Here is a 15,568-nt window from a genome sequence, read left to right as displayed (position 1 = left end):
TGATATCCTACTGATTGGGGCAAGAGGAAAATACTATGATCCCTTGCTATGTATTGCTTAGGACCCTGCCTTTTTATGACAGTCATCAAACTTGAAACTACCTGTTTATTGCTACTCTTCCTGGCTGGACTCAAAGCACCATGAAGCCAGGATCTGTGATTATCCTGTACAAGGGAGTCTCCTCTGGGCAGCTAGCACAACACTTGACATGGGGTAGACACCTGATGAATCTTAGCTGAATTTGAGCAGTGGAATAAATCCTGTAAATTGCAAGGCTTCCTTTGAAAATAAGGTCATGCAGAAGAGCATGAAAATGTTCATGGGGATCATAAGAGTTTCTACATTTCAAGAGTAAATTAAGATTTGGCAATAGATAACATAAGGGCATCCAGGATTTTTTACTTTTAATTCATGAATGACATACTGGTTGTTCCATGTCTCCGTGTCACAGCAGTTATCAGAACTGAACTTGAAAGCATTTAAGTTAGGGAGTCTGTGATCATATATTTTCCAAGGAATAAAGAAAAGCACATGTTGGAATGATGATAATACAAAAGGAGTGACTCCTTTTTATTAAATAATAATTTTATCATGAAATATTCCACACTTAGAAAAGATGTGAATAATATAATAATGTGAATATTATAAATGTGAACAGTATAAATTATATAAAGAATAATAAAACATGCTAGCATACCCACTACAGAGGGTGAGAAAGAGAATATTGTCAATACTGTTGAATTTTCCTCTTTTCCCCAAATATATCATTTTCTGTTCCTGTTCTCCCCCACCTAGTCCCCCATTATTTAGCATGAAATTGTGTTTATCACAATTTTCTTTAGAGTTGTACTGATAATACATGATTTGTAAGCAATATGCTTTTATTTTGAATGTTTAAAATTGCTTATACATGATAGTATGCTTGTATCTTTTTGTAAGTTGATTTTTTTCAGTTGATTTTTTTATGCACTTCATTCAGGTTGATGCCTGTAGTCACAGCTCATTCATTTTGTTGCTGCATTACATGTATCCGCTCTTCTGTCCATGAGCAGTTGAGGGGTTTCCAGTTTCTCTTACTTCAATCAGTACAGCTACCACCTTTTTCTTTATCATCATTATCACCACCATAACCATCATAATCATCATTTATTTCAAAGTTACTTAGCAAGCATTCACTCATATAATACTCAGAGCAAACCTATGAGGAAAACACCATGTACCAGTATTATCCCTACTGCAAATGTAAGGAAACTGAAGCACAGTGTGTTTTAGTAATGAGCCCATGGTTTAGACCTAGAAATGTTAGAAACAGATTTGGAAACCAGAATGATCTAGCCTCAAAAGTCACACTCGTAATTCCTAGGTGAACTGTCTTCTAATCAACCTCATAGAAAGGAATGCAAAAGATTCTCTCGGGTATATAAAAGGGAAATTACTGGGGATCAAAATACGTACCTGTTTAATTTTACAGTGTTTGTATCAATTTATACTTCCACAGGAAATGAATTAGTCTTTGTATTTTCTATATCCCCACCAAGGCTTGGGATTATTGGACTTTTCAGTTTTGCCTATCTCACAAAATGGTACCTGATTGTAAGTTGAATTTGCGTTTTCCTAAAAACTGATGAAGGGCCGCATATTCTCATGCCTATCTGCTATGTAAAACATGTTCTTGGCTTTTGGTCATTTTTCTGTTTCTGTGTTATTGTTGTTATGTATATAGGCTACTCATATTTTGTTGGTTATACATGCTGTTAAGATGTTATAGTTCGTAACTTATCTTTTCCTTTGTTTATAGGTGTTATTTTGAAATAAAAATTTTAATTATAGTCTGATGTACATAGCATCATCGTCAGAAAGGCTTCCCCACCCCCAAGTTATAACAGTTCCCCATATTTCTATAGCACTTTTATGGCTGCTTGTTGGATTTCTTGTTTGTTTTTCTATTTGTTTTTGGGTTTTGGCTTTTACATTTAGATAGCTACTCCTGTTGGAATTTATTTTGATGGATGGTGTGAGTAGTTCCCAGCTGGGTATCCAGTTGCCACCCAAACATGGTTTTTTCCCTGAATCTTTCCTTTCCTGAGTGATTTGAAATAGTATCTTTGTCATACATTTCCATATGTACCTGCATCTATTTCTGGCATTTCTCTTCTGTTTCATTGATCATGAGTCTACCTGTGCACGGGGTTCGCACTATTTTAATTATACAGACTTTGTTAGTATGTTTTAATATCTGGCAGGGCTATTTTTCCCCTTATTGCTCTTCTGTGTAAGATTTTCCCAATCTATCTTTTCTTTTCTCTTCTTTTCTTTCCTTGTTTTTTTATTTTTCAATTAAACTTTTTTGGGAGATAACTGTAGATTCATATACAACTTTGTGAAATAATGAAGAGAACTCCCATGTATCATTTACTCATTTCCTCCAATGGTCATATCTTTCAACATTGTAGTGCCATATCACAAGCAGGATATTGACATTGATATAGGAAGATATAGAAGAGTCCCATCACCACAAGGATTCCTAGTGTTGCCTTTTTATAGCAATGATTTCCTCCCTCTCCTTAACCCTTAACTCAGTCCTTAACCCTTTGCAACCAACGTAACATTCTCCATCTCTATACTTTTATAATTGCAAGAAATTTATAGAGATGGCATCACACAGCATGTAATCTTTTGGGGCTAGCTTTCTTAACTCAACCTAATTACCTGGAGATTCATCTAAGTTGCTGCATGCATCAGTACTCTGCTTCTTTTAGTTGCTGAGTAATATTTCGTGGTATAGATATACTTCAGTTTGTTTAACCATCCAACTGTTGAAGGACAGATGATTTATCGCCAATTTTTGGCTATTATGAATAAAGTTGGTAAGAGCATTCATGTACAGGTTTTTGTTGCAAACATAAATTTTCATTTAACTGGGATAAGTGCCAAAGATTTCAGTTGCTGGAGTGTATGGTAGCTGAATATTTAGTTTTTCAAAAACTGCTGAACTGTTTTTTAGACTGTCTGCACTATTCTACATTCCCATAAACAGTATATGAGTGACCAGTTTCTCTCCATCCTTGCCAGCTTGGTGTTGTCACTTTGTTTTTTTCTTAATTTTATATATTCTCATAGCTATGTAGCGATATCTTATTGTGGTTTTACTTGGCATTACCTTTTTCCATCTGCATATCCCTTTCATGAAATGCCTATTCATGTCTTTCATTCATTGTGATGGGTCATTTTATGTGTCAACTTGACTGGGCCAAGGGATGCCCAGATATCTGGTAAAACATTATTTCTGAGTGTTTTTGGGAGGGTGTTTCCAGAAGAAATTAGCATTTGAATTGGTTTAAAAAAAAGAAGATTGTTCTCACCTACGTGGCTGAGCATCACCCAATCTGTTGAAGGCCTGAATAGAAAAATCGGTGGAGAAAAGGGTGATTTTCTCTCTCTCCTAGAGCTGGGACATCCATAACATCCTGCTCTTTGACGTCAGAGCTCCTGATTTTCAGGCCTTCAAACTCGAACTGAATTATACCACTGGGTTTCTTGGCTGTCCAACTTGCAGAAGGCAGATAATGGTACTTCTCAGCCTCCACAATTGTGTAAGCCAATTCTTATGATAAATTAATCAATCAAACAATCCTATTAGTTATATTTCTCTGGAGAACCTTGACGAATATATCCATATTCCATCTGGACTGTTTGTTCTATTAACGTTGAATTTTGTGAGTCCTTTATATATTCTAGAGACTACCTTTGACAGATATGTGGTTTGCAAAATTTTTTTCCCAAATCTGGTTTGTCTTTTTGTCCTTTAACAGGGTATTTCACAAAACAAAAAGTCTTTAAATTTGATGATGTCCAGCTTATCATTTTTCCCTTTAATGTATTGAGCTCTTGATGTCAAGTCTAAGAACTCTTTGTCTAGCCCTAGATCTCAAAGATTTTCTTCTATTTTTTTCTATAAATTGCATAGTTTTATATTTTACCCTTAGGTCCATGATCCATTCTGAGTTAATTTTTTTCCTTTTTTAACAGTAATTTATGTATGTCCACTTATTCTTTTCATAATGTTCTACTGCCGGTCAAGGGCTATGTTTTGCTCACACGTATCATAGTCATTGACATAGAAATTTGCACAGAGTTGATAATCAATAGATATTTAAACTGTAATTTTTGTATAACATGAGAAGTTTAGGTTTAGGTTCATTTTTTCCTATGGATATCCAATTGTTCCAGCACAATTTGTTGAAAAGACTATCCTTTTTCACTGAATTGGTTTTGTAACTTTGTCAAAATTCATTTGGACATATTTGTGTGGGACTATTTCTGGGCTCTGTATTCTGTTTCTTTGATTTATTTGTCTATCTCTCTGCCAATACCACATTGTCTTGATTATTGTAGCAATATAGCTGGCCTTAATAATGGGTAGAATGATTTCTACCATTTTATTCTTCTTTTTAAAGATTGTTTTAGCTATTCTAGCACCTAAACCTTATTGTATAAATTTTAGTATTAGCTTGTCTCTGCTGCCCAAAAACCTTGCTGTGATATTGATTGGAGTTGATTTAAATGTATAGATCAATGTGGGTAAGATTAAAACTTTTAAATCAACTTTTATAGTGCTAGAAATTAAAAGTCTTATTTGGATTGTGATCATTTACATATTAACTTGTGAAGAATTGACATCTTTATGATGTTGAGTCATCTTATTAAAGCACAGATGACTTTCAATTGTTTACTTTCCTGTTCTTTAAGAATTTAAAAAATTAGTATGATTTTTAGAATAATTACTGTTAATTGTATTAAATATTCTTCGCTGTGTTTACGAATGAGTTAACAGTTCTATCATCTCTTCCTAACTGTTATTGCTTCTATATATGAGTTTTTTGGGTATTTTAGTTGTATATTATTAACCTGCTAACTTACTGAATTATTGTATTGTTTTGATCATTTTTATCAATATTCTTGGGTTTTCTATGTATACATTTATACATCTATAATTTTTATGCCTCTAATTGTTATTGTTTGTCTAATTATAATAGTCTGTACTTTCAAAACAATGTTAAATAGTAGTGGATCTATAAGAATATTTGCTTTTTTAAAAAACCTTAATGAGAATGTCAATAAAGATTATTTATTAAGTAAAATGTAGAAAAAATAGATATTATTATATACACTGAAAAATAGATATCTTATGGTGTTAAAGAAATATACACAATTTCCTATTTTGATAAAATGTTTATTTTATGTTAAGGAAGTACCTAATTTCTTATTTTATTGAGAGTGTTTTTTAAATCAAGAATGTGTGTTGAATTTTGTTAAAGATCTTTTCAGCATCTATGGAAATAATTATAGCATTTTCTCTTCATATTTATTAATATTGTAAATTATATTCATAGATTTTCTAATATTGAATCATTCAAATATTCAACCATTCATACCTAGAGTAAATCCCACATAACAATGAAGCATTTTTTAAAAGTGCTACTGGATTCTGATTGTTATTATTTTATTTAAGATTAATGATATCCACTAATGAAATTGGTCTGTGATTATGTATTTTTTGCAGTATCTTTATCAGATTAGCTATAAATGCTACAATGGATTCTTTCTTATATTTTGAAGCACTTTAACAAGCATTCGTATTATCTAGTGTTTAAAAGCTTAGCAGAATTCCCTTGTGAAACCATCTGGACCTGGTCTTTCTTCATAATCAAGTTATTTTATAGCTTTTTCTATTTATAGGAAATTAATCTTTTAAATACTATCTTTTCTGTGTTCAATTTTGGTAGATTGCATTTTCTTTGTAATTCTCTATATCCTGTAAGTTCTTGTATTTATTATTATAGAGGTGGGCATAGCATTGTCTTATTTTTTTAAGTTCCCTTTATTTTGATTTTTATTATTCACTTATTTTGTGTATTCATGTTTGGGGTTGACATTCTGGGTCAGTTTTCTAAGTACAAAGTGAACCTTTTAAATAAATAGGTTCAGGTTTTCTTTTATTTCTGGAAAGATTTATTAGATCATAGTTTTAATTATTACTCATATCCATTTGTTGTGGTTTTGGTTTTCTTCAAGGACTTCAATTATACATTTGTTGGATCTTCTTTGCTTACCATCCATATTTATCACATTCTTCCTGATAAGTTTTATTAACCTTCACAATGCCTATTACAGTATATTCAATCAATTCTATTTTCCTTTAGACATCATGTAGTTTAATCTTATTTATACTTTTCCCCTTTGTTTTTCATCTTTTTTTTTCTGAATTTGGTGAACACTTTTCCATTTTTCAGCTTTTTGTCTATTTCTTTTTGAGTTATTAAACTTCTGATTTGATACGTTTTCATATCTGTCATTGCTTCTTTAAAAAATTTAATTGAGTGAAGTGTTGTTTTAGAATGTTCCTATGTTTTCTTTTTCTTTTATGTGAGAGTGTGTGTTAAGGAGAAGGGGCAGGAGGTGGGGGTTATGAGCAAAAAGAGCATGGTTTCATCATCCAAAATGTTTTTATTCCAGTTTTCTGTTTTCTTCGTATACTAGCTTTATACAGATATTCTTCTTTTTTCTGTAATTTGTATTTTTTTAAAAAGCTTTCCTAAGAAGCAGTAAGAGGTGAATTTATGTTAGTAGGTGATTAGGATTCTGGTGGCTTACTGAGTTCTCACTTCAGAAACAATCTTTTTACGTGGTGCATTGAATTGCAGTATTTTTTACTGATGGTATTTTTGTCCCTTTTGTTGTTTGTTTTTTGGTTCCAAACCAAGAGGTTGGTGGTGTGTCTCCTGGTTTTGTAATCCTATTTTATTTCTCTAGAACACATAGTTTTCATCACTTGTTATCTTCTTTTTATTATTATTCAAATTTCCAAGGTATCTTCCCTTATTTTCCATCATCTCCCTCTCCCTCAGAAGTTGTGCCTTGCCCTTGTCCCATACACTTTTAGGCTTCTTCCTTTTGATTTACCTGTTGTCAGTGTTATGTCTGCCAGGTCTCAGACTTCTATTTCTCTCTTAGATTGGGACTCTCTTTCTAGGATGTTTTCATCTTCATGGCTTCCACTGACCGATTTCATCTTCATGGCTTCCAACTGACCTCATCTATTTTCTGCACAATTTAACCTGATTCTTTTCTCTGCCTTGAGTACCATATTTCACTCTGCTTATCTTAGATATTTATTTCATTAATTATAAAGAAATTAAAGTTTGTTATGTCCTTTGTCATTTATTTGATAGAGTGGTTTATAAGTGGTTTTGTTTGTTTGCCTTGATAATCTGCATGCTTTAGGGAGATATGTGGAGAAACTAGATTTAAATGACTTCCATTATTTTGCAAGAACTTTTCTCATGTGATTTAAAAACTCACGTCAGATTAATATGCTTTCTAGACACTTAAAGTTCTGTTTTTATTCTTGGCTTTCAGTAAAAAAAAATATCTTTTTGAATGTCTGATTATTTCTGACTTCATTAGAAAAAAATAGTATATACAGTCTGAGAGTATGGATATATTTCCCCAGAAGGATTTACTTTTGCCTTTGGTTATTAGCTAGGCTAAGTGTAATAATAGTTCTTGACCACCTTAGTCCAATATGATATTGGCTTCAGTCCCTGTGAGGGGTTATTTCAGTGTTTTGGAGTCCTCACAAAAGTCTTGGTGTGTACCAGGTTCCTCTTCTTTGTCCATCATTGAATTTCAATTTTTGTCTTCTTACTCTATATATCTGCAAAACAACTTTGTTCAGTTTCTTAGCTTTCAGTTCAGCACTTTTGGAATCTACAATTACCTTGTGTGGAAAGGTTCTCCAAAAGCCATATTTAGCCAAATTTACCTTTCTAGAACTATTTTTGTCCTGGATTATGGACCTGCAGATCTTTTCTTCCTTAGACACTCTCCAATTAATTTAAACAGATTTTTGTTGTTATTGTTTTGTGTTCTTCCAATATATGAATTATCATATATTCTGAATAGGAGGGTTGGTCTGAAAACCACAGTTCACACTTACCAGAAAATCTAAAGTGCTTTATTTCATTTTTGTTGTTGTCAAAAGTTGTTGATTATTATTTCAGCTCTATTTTGATGTGTTTAAAACCACAAATTTGATATTATTATTAGTTACTTATATAACCAATGCTTGTATAGATTATCTCATATATGTTCCATTTTTTTAACTTGGCTTTCCCACTTACTTTTCAGAGCTATTTCTAGGATAATTTTTCATCTCTTAGAATAATAACCTCTGTATTTTCCTCTGCTGAATTTCTGCTCTTGTTGTGCACTTTGTTTTTTTTTGTCTGGACATGCCTTTATTTCACCCTCATTCTTGAATGATAGTTTTCTTTGGTGCTCTGCATTTTTACCAGTAAGTGTTTATGTGTGGGTTTCTTTTTTTGTTTTTCTTTCTTCTATTTTTTCTTTTTTCTTTTTTCTTTTTGGTCCTTTTTAGAATTGATTGTGATTTCTGCATAGATGGAGATGGACTCATCTCTTTTATCCATTTGAGGAACTTCTCAAAAATTGTCTATTCGAATATTATTTTTCCTGCATTTTCTCTAGCCTCTCCTTATGGAAATCCAATTAGATATATGTTAAACCATTTTACTATCTTTTCTGTTTCTCATCTCTCTTTCATATTTTCCTTCTCTTTGTTTCTACAATTTGGTTAATTAATTCTGGATTGTTTGCCAGTTCTGGAATTATATCTTCAGCTGTGGCTAATCAAGTTGGCAAAATATTTTAGTGGAAAGTGTCCTTTGCAGACATACTGCTGAGGTTTTAACCTTAGTTCTGCTACTCAGTAGTTATACAAGTTAAGCAAATGTCTTAATCTGTTGTCCTTATGATTTTTTATCTGTAAAATTAAATAAATAAAAATACTTACTTCATGGATTGTTATAAATGTTAAATTAGTCAATTGATGTAAATGCTCAAAAGAGTACCTGGCACATAGTAAACCTCACTAAGAATTAGCTATTGTTATTCTCTATTAATCTGCTATCTAATCTATCCATTTGCTTTTAAATTTCAAGTATTATATTTTTATTTCTAAAATTTCTATGAAATTTTAAAAAATTCTCTATAATTTTTGATAGTTTCTTTTCTTTCTCCTCATGACTTTGATTCCCATTTTTATTTCTTTAGCTAGACATATTTATTTTATTCTGGATCTAGAAATTCTAGTTGAATGAAGCCCATAAAACTGAGTAGTGCTCAAAATACCTATCATGAAAAATACAGCTTTGTGTTATTACAAAGTAATAAAATAATTGGGGTGAGCCATTATAACTAGCCAGTTATGTTTTGGGGTCCTGGGACCCAGTCATTAATATTTTTAGGTCTGAATTATGGGAACATTTTTGATGGGTTTTACTGTATTGAAGTTTTTGTGGATCTAATTTTGATATTTGCTTTTTCTATATATTTTTGTTTATCATGTTGTTTCTTTGTGCTTTTTTTTTTTTATTTCCTGAGAGCTTATTTTCGTTCAGATATTTTTGTCTCCTGTATAAGGGTGTATTCCCTTAAAGAGGATTTGCATTTATTTATATCAAGTATCTAAATGTGCTACCTTGTGACAATCTTAAATTAAGTATTGGCTTGGATATTTTTCAGATCCACAAATCAGACAAAGATCAGCTCGAAACTGTGAATTTTTAGGAGATACATTTTGTTTTTCTATGGTAGGCTGAAAATGGTCCCCCCAAAATATTCACATCCTAATCCCTGGAACCTGTGAATGTTACTTTATTGGAGAAAAGAGTCTTTGCAGATGTGATTAAGTTAAGGACCTTGGGCTGGGGAGATTATCATGGATTATGTGGGCTGGTCCTGAATGCAATTACATGCATCCTCATAATTCAGAGGTACAGTGGGGTTTAAACATGGAGGAGAAGGCAATGTGACTACAGAGGCATGAATTGGGGTGACACAGCCACAAGCTGATGGAGGCCAGCCATTACCAGAAGTTGAAGGAGGCAAAGAATGGATTCTTCCCTAGAACCTCTGGAGGGAGAACAGTCCTGCTGACACCTTGATTTTGACCCAGTATTATTGATTTCATACTTCTGGCCTCCAGAACTGTGAGAGGATAAATGCATGTGGCTTTAAGCTACCTAATTTGTGGTAATTTTTACAGCCACCACAGGAAACTAAGACAGCCTCCATTAAAAGCCAGAGCTAGAACAAATTCTTCTGCCATTTTTCTTTGTGGAATGATAACAAAAACTAAATATTTCTTGATTAAATTCATGTTGATCACTCTATTTGTAAAACATAGTCCATGGAATTAGAAGAGTGTCCCAAAGCTCCTAGACCTTCATTTAGAGTTTCCTCCCATTCCAGCAACTTGACTGACATCACAGTTGGTCCTTAGTTGTCCAGAAGAATTACGGATTTCCAAAAGTATATCTTCAAGATGCCATGTGATGAGAGCATCCTTATGTTGATCTTTAAACAGACCATCACACTGTATTGCAGTAAATCACTAGGTTTTGAAAGCTAGTTGAAAATTTGTGTTATTTATATTCTTAGACTTTGCTTTTATCCCATAAGTTTAGTCCCAAGTAACATCCAATTATTTGACTAGAGAAAAGTTTCCACAACTAGGCCAGTAGTGGGCTCTGCTGCCTGTGAATTGAAAGGGTTCTTCTCAGAATCACTGAAAAAGAAAAGTTTATTTCTAATTCATACATTAGTCTTCTAAAGTCCTTTGATCTCTTGAAAGGTATTCATGGTCTAAATAACCACCACATTCTTATAGAAATAAGTAAAATCTGGGTTTAAAATAATTGACACCTAAGGGAAAACTTATTAAATGTAGTAATCTTTATCTACCATGTAAAAGTTTTTGTAGATCAAACATTGAAGGTGAATAAATTCTTTTTTTCCCTTCTTTAAAATTAGTTATTTAAATATAAGTAAGGGTATCTATTCATTTCACTATTAAATAGAAAATCATCCTAAAAAACAAAGATAACTTAAGTGGAGGCATTCTGTCAAATTTAGCCACATTCAAAATATACTCCCCTCAATTAAAAATTAAAAAAAAACAAAAAAGAAGCACACACAAAAAACAGATGGTATATACAAAACAGTGACATATGATGACAAATTTAACAAGCATTTGCATCTTTTAACATAGCACCATTTTTCACTTAGATGTAGATAGATGGGGTAATTCTTTGAAAACCAGTAATTCTTATTTGGAGTTGGGATTCCTATGGGATTTTATTTTATAGGGAATTTCTCACTATTTGAAAAAAATTCATTTTCTCACAATTGCATTTACTTTCATCAGTTGAAGTTCAAATCTTATTATACCTAAAGTTTGAGAAGGAAATTCATCTTGAATATAAGGAATTTCACTCCTGAGATCTCATTTCAGATACTAAAAGCCATATGGCTAAGGAATTACTATGTTCCATGGTTTAGAAGTACAATAGATTGTGCTTTGGAGTGACACCTAAGGGAAACATAGGTTCTTTGGAGGAGTTAGAATTAAAAGAGCAAATATATAATAGTGAAATCGAGAGATTAGTCCTACAAAAGAAACAGGGAAAAGTCATTTCTGTGGCTGTTGAAAGGAATACCAGCACACATTTCACATTTAAAACTGTGACTTTTGAGTATGGGGCATATTTGCTTCACTCTAAACTGAAATAACTTTGTAAATCTCTTGTTGATCTTACATAAAATGGTTTCAGTTTTTGATTTACGCTGCATTTGTTCTATGATTGTGAATGGTTCATACAAAGATGGGTAAGCTATTATTTCATGGATTTGGCACTCTTCCCAATTGTAACCATGAATTTCATATTTTATATGTATAAATGCTTTTCATGACAGACCACTTAGATTCCATGTGTACTCCTTTCCTAAGGTAAGTATGGCATCACTGTATGTCAATTCAAACCACTGGCACACACATTTTTTTCCCAGAAATCTGATCCCTGAGAGTTGGTGTTTTAATGATTGTAACTTTCTAAGTGACACCAAATAAAGGTGCAATTGAATTGACATGATGAAGAGAATTATTTTAGCCAACAGTACTTATATTGGAAGAAGAATACAATGCAGGCTTATTAGGCTGAACTTTTTGACCATGTTTGTTCTAGACAACTATTCACGAAAAAGAAAATTTTTCCTCAGAGTATTTTCAAGAGTAAGAATGCAGGTTTTAATATTCACAGTGATCACAGGAAAGAGGAAAGGATCTTTGAATAATGGTTTAAAAGTTAGGGGAAATAATTTTGTGTGTGTGTGTGTGAAGGGGAGATTTTTTAAAAGAAAATAACTGAGTGGTGCTCTTCAAGTCTATGGAGCCTCATTACGAGTAATTAACTGATTGTTTCTTATCTCAAAAGGAATACCTGGAATAAATAAGAAGAAAGTTAAATCAGACATTTAAATAAACTTCGGAAGGTCAGGTTGGAGAAGTCATAGACTAGATTTTCAAAGGCTGATTTGAAAAAGTCAGAGGACAGTGTTACGGAGAACATCCATATGTGACATCCATATGCGGCTTGTTGTCTTAGGACTTTAGTATTGTCTGCAAAACAAAATGGTGTGGTTTTATTGCAAACGGCTGCCTGCCTTTGTCTGAAAACCTAAGTATCTTTGGAAATTAGTCATTTAAAATAAAGATTATTTTCTGTAACATAAACCATATTTTGATCAGCGGAATTTCTAGCAGTTGCTTGAGGATATCATGGGATTTTTTCTTTGTTTCCATATTTTCTCCTTGAATTATACACATTTCCTGACCCTTTGCCAAGCCCCTGGTAGTGAAACATTATTTAGAAGATCAAACACAGATCATATGAAAGAAACATCTGTTGTGGCTATTGTTTTTCAGAAGTTCAGGGTGCCCAAGAGGTCTACCAGGCAATATTTTCCAATCCTCATTTCTATACAACTGAGGGATCTTGGTGGCAGCAAAGGAGAGAAGGCTGTTAATTTAATGTTTGAGATGTGTGTGTCATGAAGTTATTTGTACTGAAAATATTTTGGAAGAAAAAATATCCATAGTGACTCTTTTAGTTTGTTCTGCTCTGTAACCAACTAGGGCTACAAAACTCATCATTGAGGGTGGATAAGAAAAAACCAAAGAGTGGAAGGGATGCAAAGCAGCTGTTGTTTTAATTGTTTCTCCATTTCCTAGCTCCATCCCCATCTATTGCTTTAATCCCCAACATTTTGCTAACCCAAGCCTCAAAGCAGAGCTCATTTTTAGGGGAGGAGAAGCTTCTTTCCAGGACAACATTGTTCTCTACTCGATTTCTTCTATCCCCTGCTTCCCAGTCAGCTGTCAGGCCTGCAATTCTCTTTTAAGATAGATCAAAAAGGGAAAGGTAATTTATATTTTAATGACAAGGCTTGGTTATGTGTTGGACATAGAGGGTTTATAACCCTGAGAGGTAATTACTCAGGTTGAAAGGTGCTTCATCTGTTCAGATCGCAGTTTCCAACAGGGTGATGTTCTCAGTGAAACTGGTGATGACAAAACCTTCTGAGACATCATGCAAAGAAATTTCATCGAAGGAATATTTCCCTGTTCTTCAATTTTACTAAATTTAAAATTAATTATGAATTTTATTACTTTCATTTAAACAATCCAACTGAAACCTTTAACATGCTGTGTAAAATTTACTATGTGGGATGCAACCAAGGATTGTCAAAAAAGCCTTGGACTGGGGGTGCTCAGTAAACCCACTACTTCTGTGACCTTGCACCTGACCTCTAAATTTCATTCTAGCTTGTGCCACATGTGACCCTATAGAATATAAGAACAATCGTATTTTCCTCCCACAGTTGGTGTGGTCTTTTACATAGAATCTATTCTATCAGAAAGATGGGGGAATCAGAGAGAAGTAGGTAAATTATTTTCTTACCTTTGCTTTAGAAGATATTCACCTCAGTGTCATATTAAGCTTAAAGAAGAAATGAACTGATTAATTCTTTCACATAGAATTATCATCGTCATCACACTACCTATGACAACAACTTTCAAAATATTGTACTATCCCAAGGGCTAGAAAAATATCATACTATTCTGAGGATCAAGAAAGGAGTCTGAGAACTAGTGTTATATGCAATAAGAGTATGATGCCAATATTATAAGTGGAATTTACTATGTAACTTTTAAAACTTTTATTTTGAAATAATTTTAGGCTTTGAGCAGGATTACAAAATTAGAGAGTTTTCATATATACTTCACCCAGCTTCCCAACACCTTGCATAATATTTGTATAATTTTCAAAATTATTAACTTTGATGCAATACTCTTAACTGAGCTATGTATTTTATTTGGATTTCACCAATTTACTGCTAATCTATTTCTTCTATTCAGGATCCAATCTGAGATATCACATTGCATTTAATTTCATGTCTTCTTTGTCTTTTCCAATCTGTGAAAGTTCTGTAATTTTTCCAGTCTTTCATGATTGTGATGCTTTTGAATAGTACTGGTTAGTTGCTTTGTAGAACACTTTATAGTTTTCATTTGCCTAATATTTTCTCATAATTATATTAAGGTATGCATTTTTGGCAAGAATGTCACAGAAATGATGTGTTCTTGTACATACACTTACAAAGTGTACATGACGGGTACATGAAGTTTATATTTCTTGTTTGACCTTTGTCATCTGGTTAAAGTGGTGTCTGCTGTGCTTCTCCATTGTAAGGCTGCTATTTTCTCCTTTTGAACTAATAAATATCCTGGGAAGATAATTTGAGGCTAAAAAATATCCTGTTCTCCAATTTTTGCCTGTTAGTTTTAGCATCCTTCTTTTGATCTTGTTTGCAACAATTTTTACTGTGTTTTTCCAATGGTGGTTTTCCATTTCCCTTATTCTTTCTATATTTATTAATTTAAAAATATTCTGTAAGGAAGAGCTGCTACTTCTCCCTCCTTTATTCATCTGTGCCAGTTTTTATTTATATCGGTATGGAATGCTTAGTATTATTTTATCTGTGGGTTATAATCTAATGCTATCTTGGTTAATTTTATTTCTCAGAATTTTCCAGCTTTAGTCAACAGGGGCTTTTTCAGGTTGGCTTTTATGAACTTTCAATTTGACTACTTCCTTACTTTATGCCAACACAAGATGCTCCAGTCTCATCTTGCTTTTTCTTTCTCCAGCCCTGGAATCAACCATTTTGTCAAAGATGTCTGGTTCCTTTAATTAGACGATGGTATTTAGACATCAAAACCTGGATGGAAGGAGTGCTCATTGCTACCAAAACCTCATTGTATCTAGACCCTCTCAGTGGATAAAACTTGGAAATGCACGTATATATATAGTAACCCAGCCACACACACACACATGTGCACACACACACCCCTTAAATTATTTCTGTAAATATCAGCATGTCAGGTATAAAACCATGAGTTCATACTAGACCTGTGATTCCAGTCCAATACCATACGTTTACTCTAGCCCTCCTGTATTCTTAATTGTAACTTCTTTCTCCTATAGTAAGAAACTTGACTCTCATTATCTGCAATATACTCACTTATGTTTTTCAAGACTAGTATTCACAAAAATTAGTTTCAGAATTGCTGACCCATACACAC

The sequence above is a fragment of the Delphinus delphis genome, chromosome 14 (assembly GCF_949987515.2).
Source record: "Delphinus delphis chromosome 14, mDelDel1.2, whole genome shotgun sequence".
NCBI lineage: Eukaryota > Metazoa > Chordata > Mammalia > Artiodactyla > Delphinidae > Delphinus > Delphinus delphis.
The sequence above is the reverse complement of the archived record's forward strand: the minus strand, read 5'-3'. Positions refer to the sequence as shown.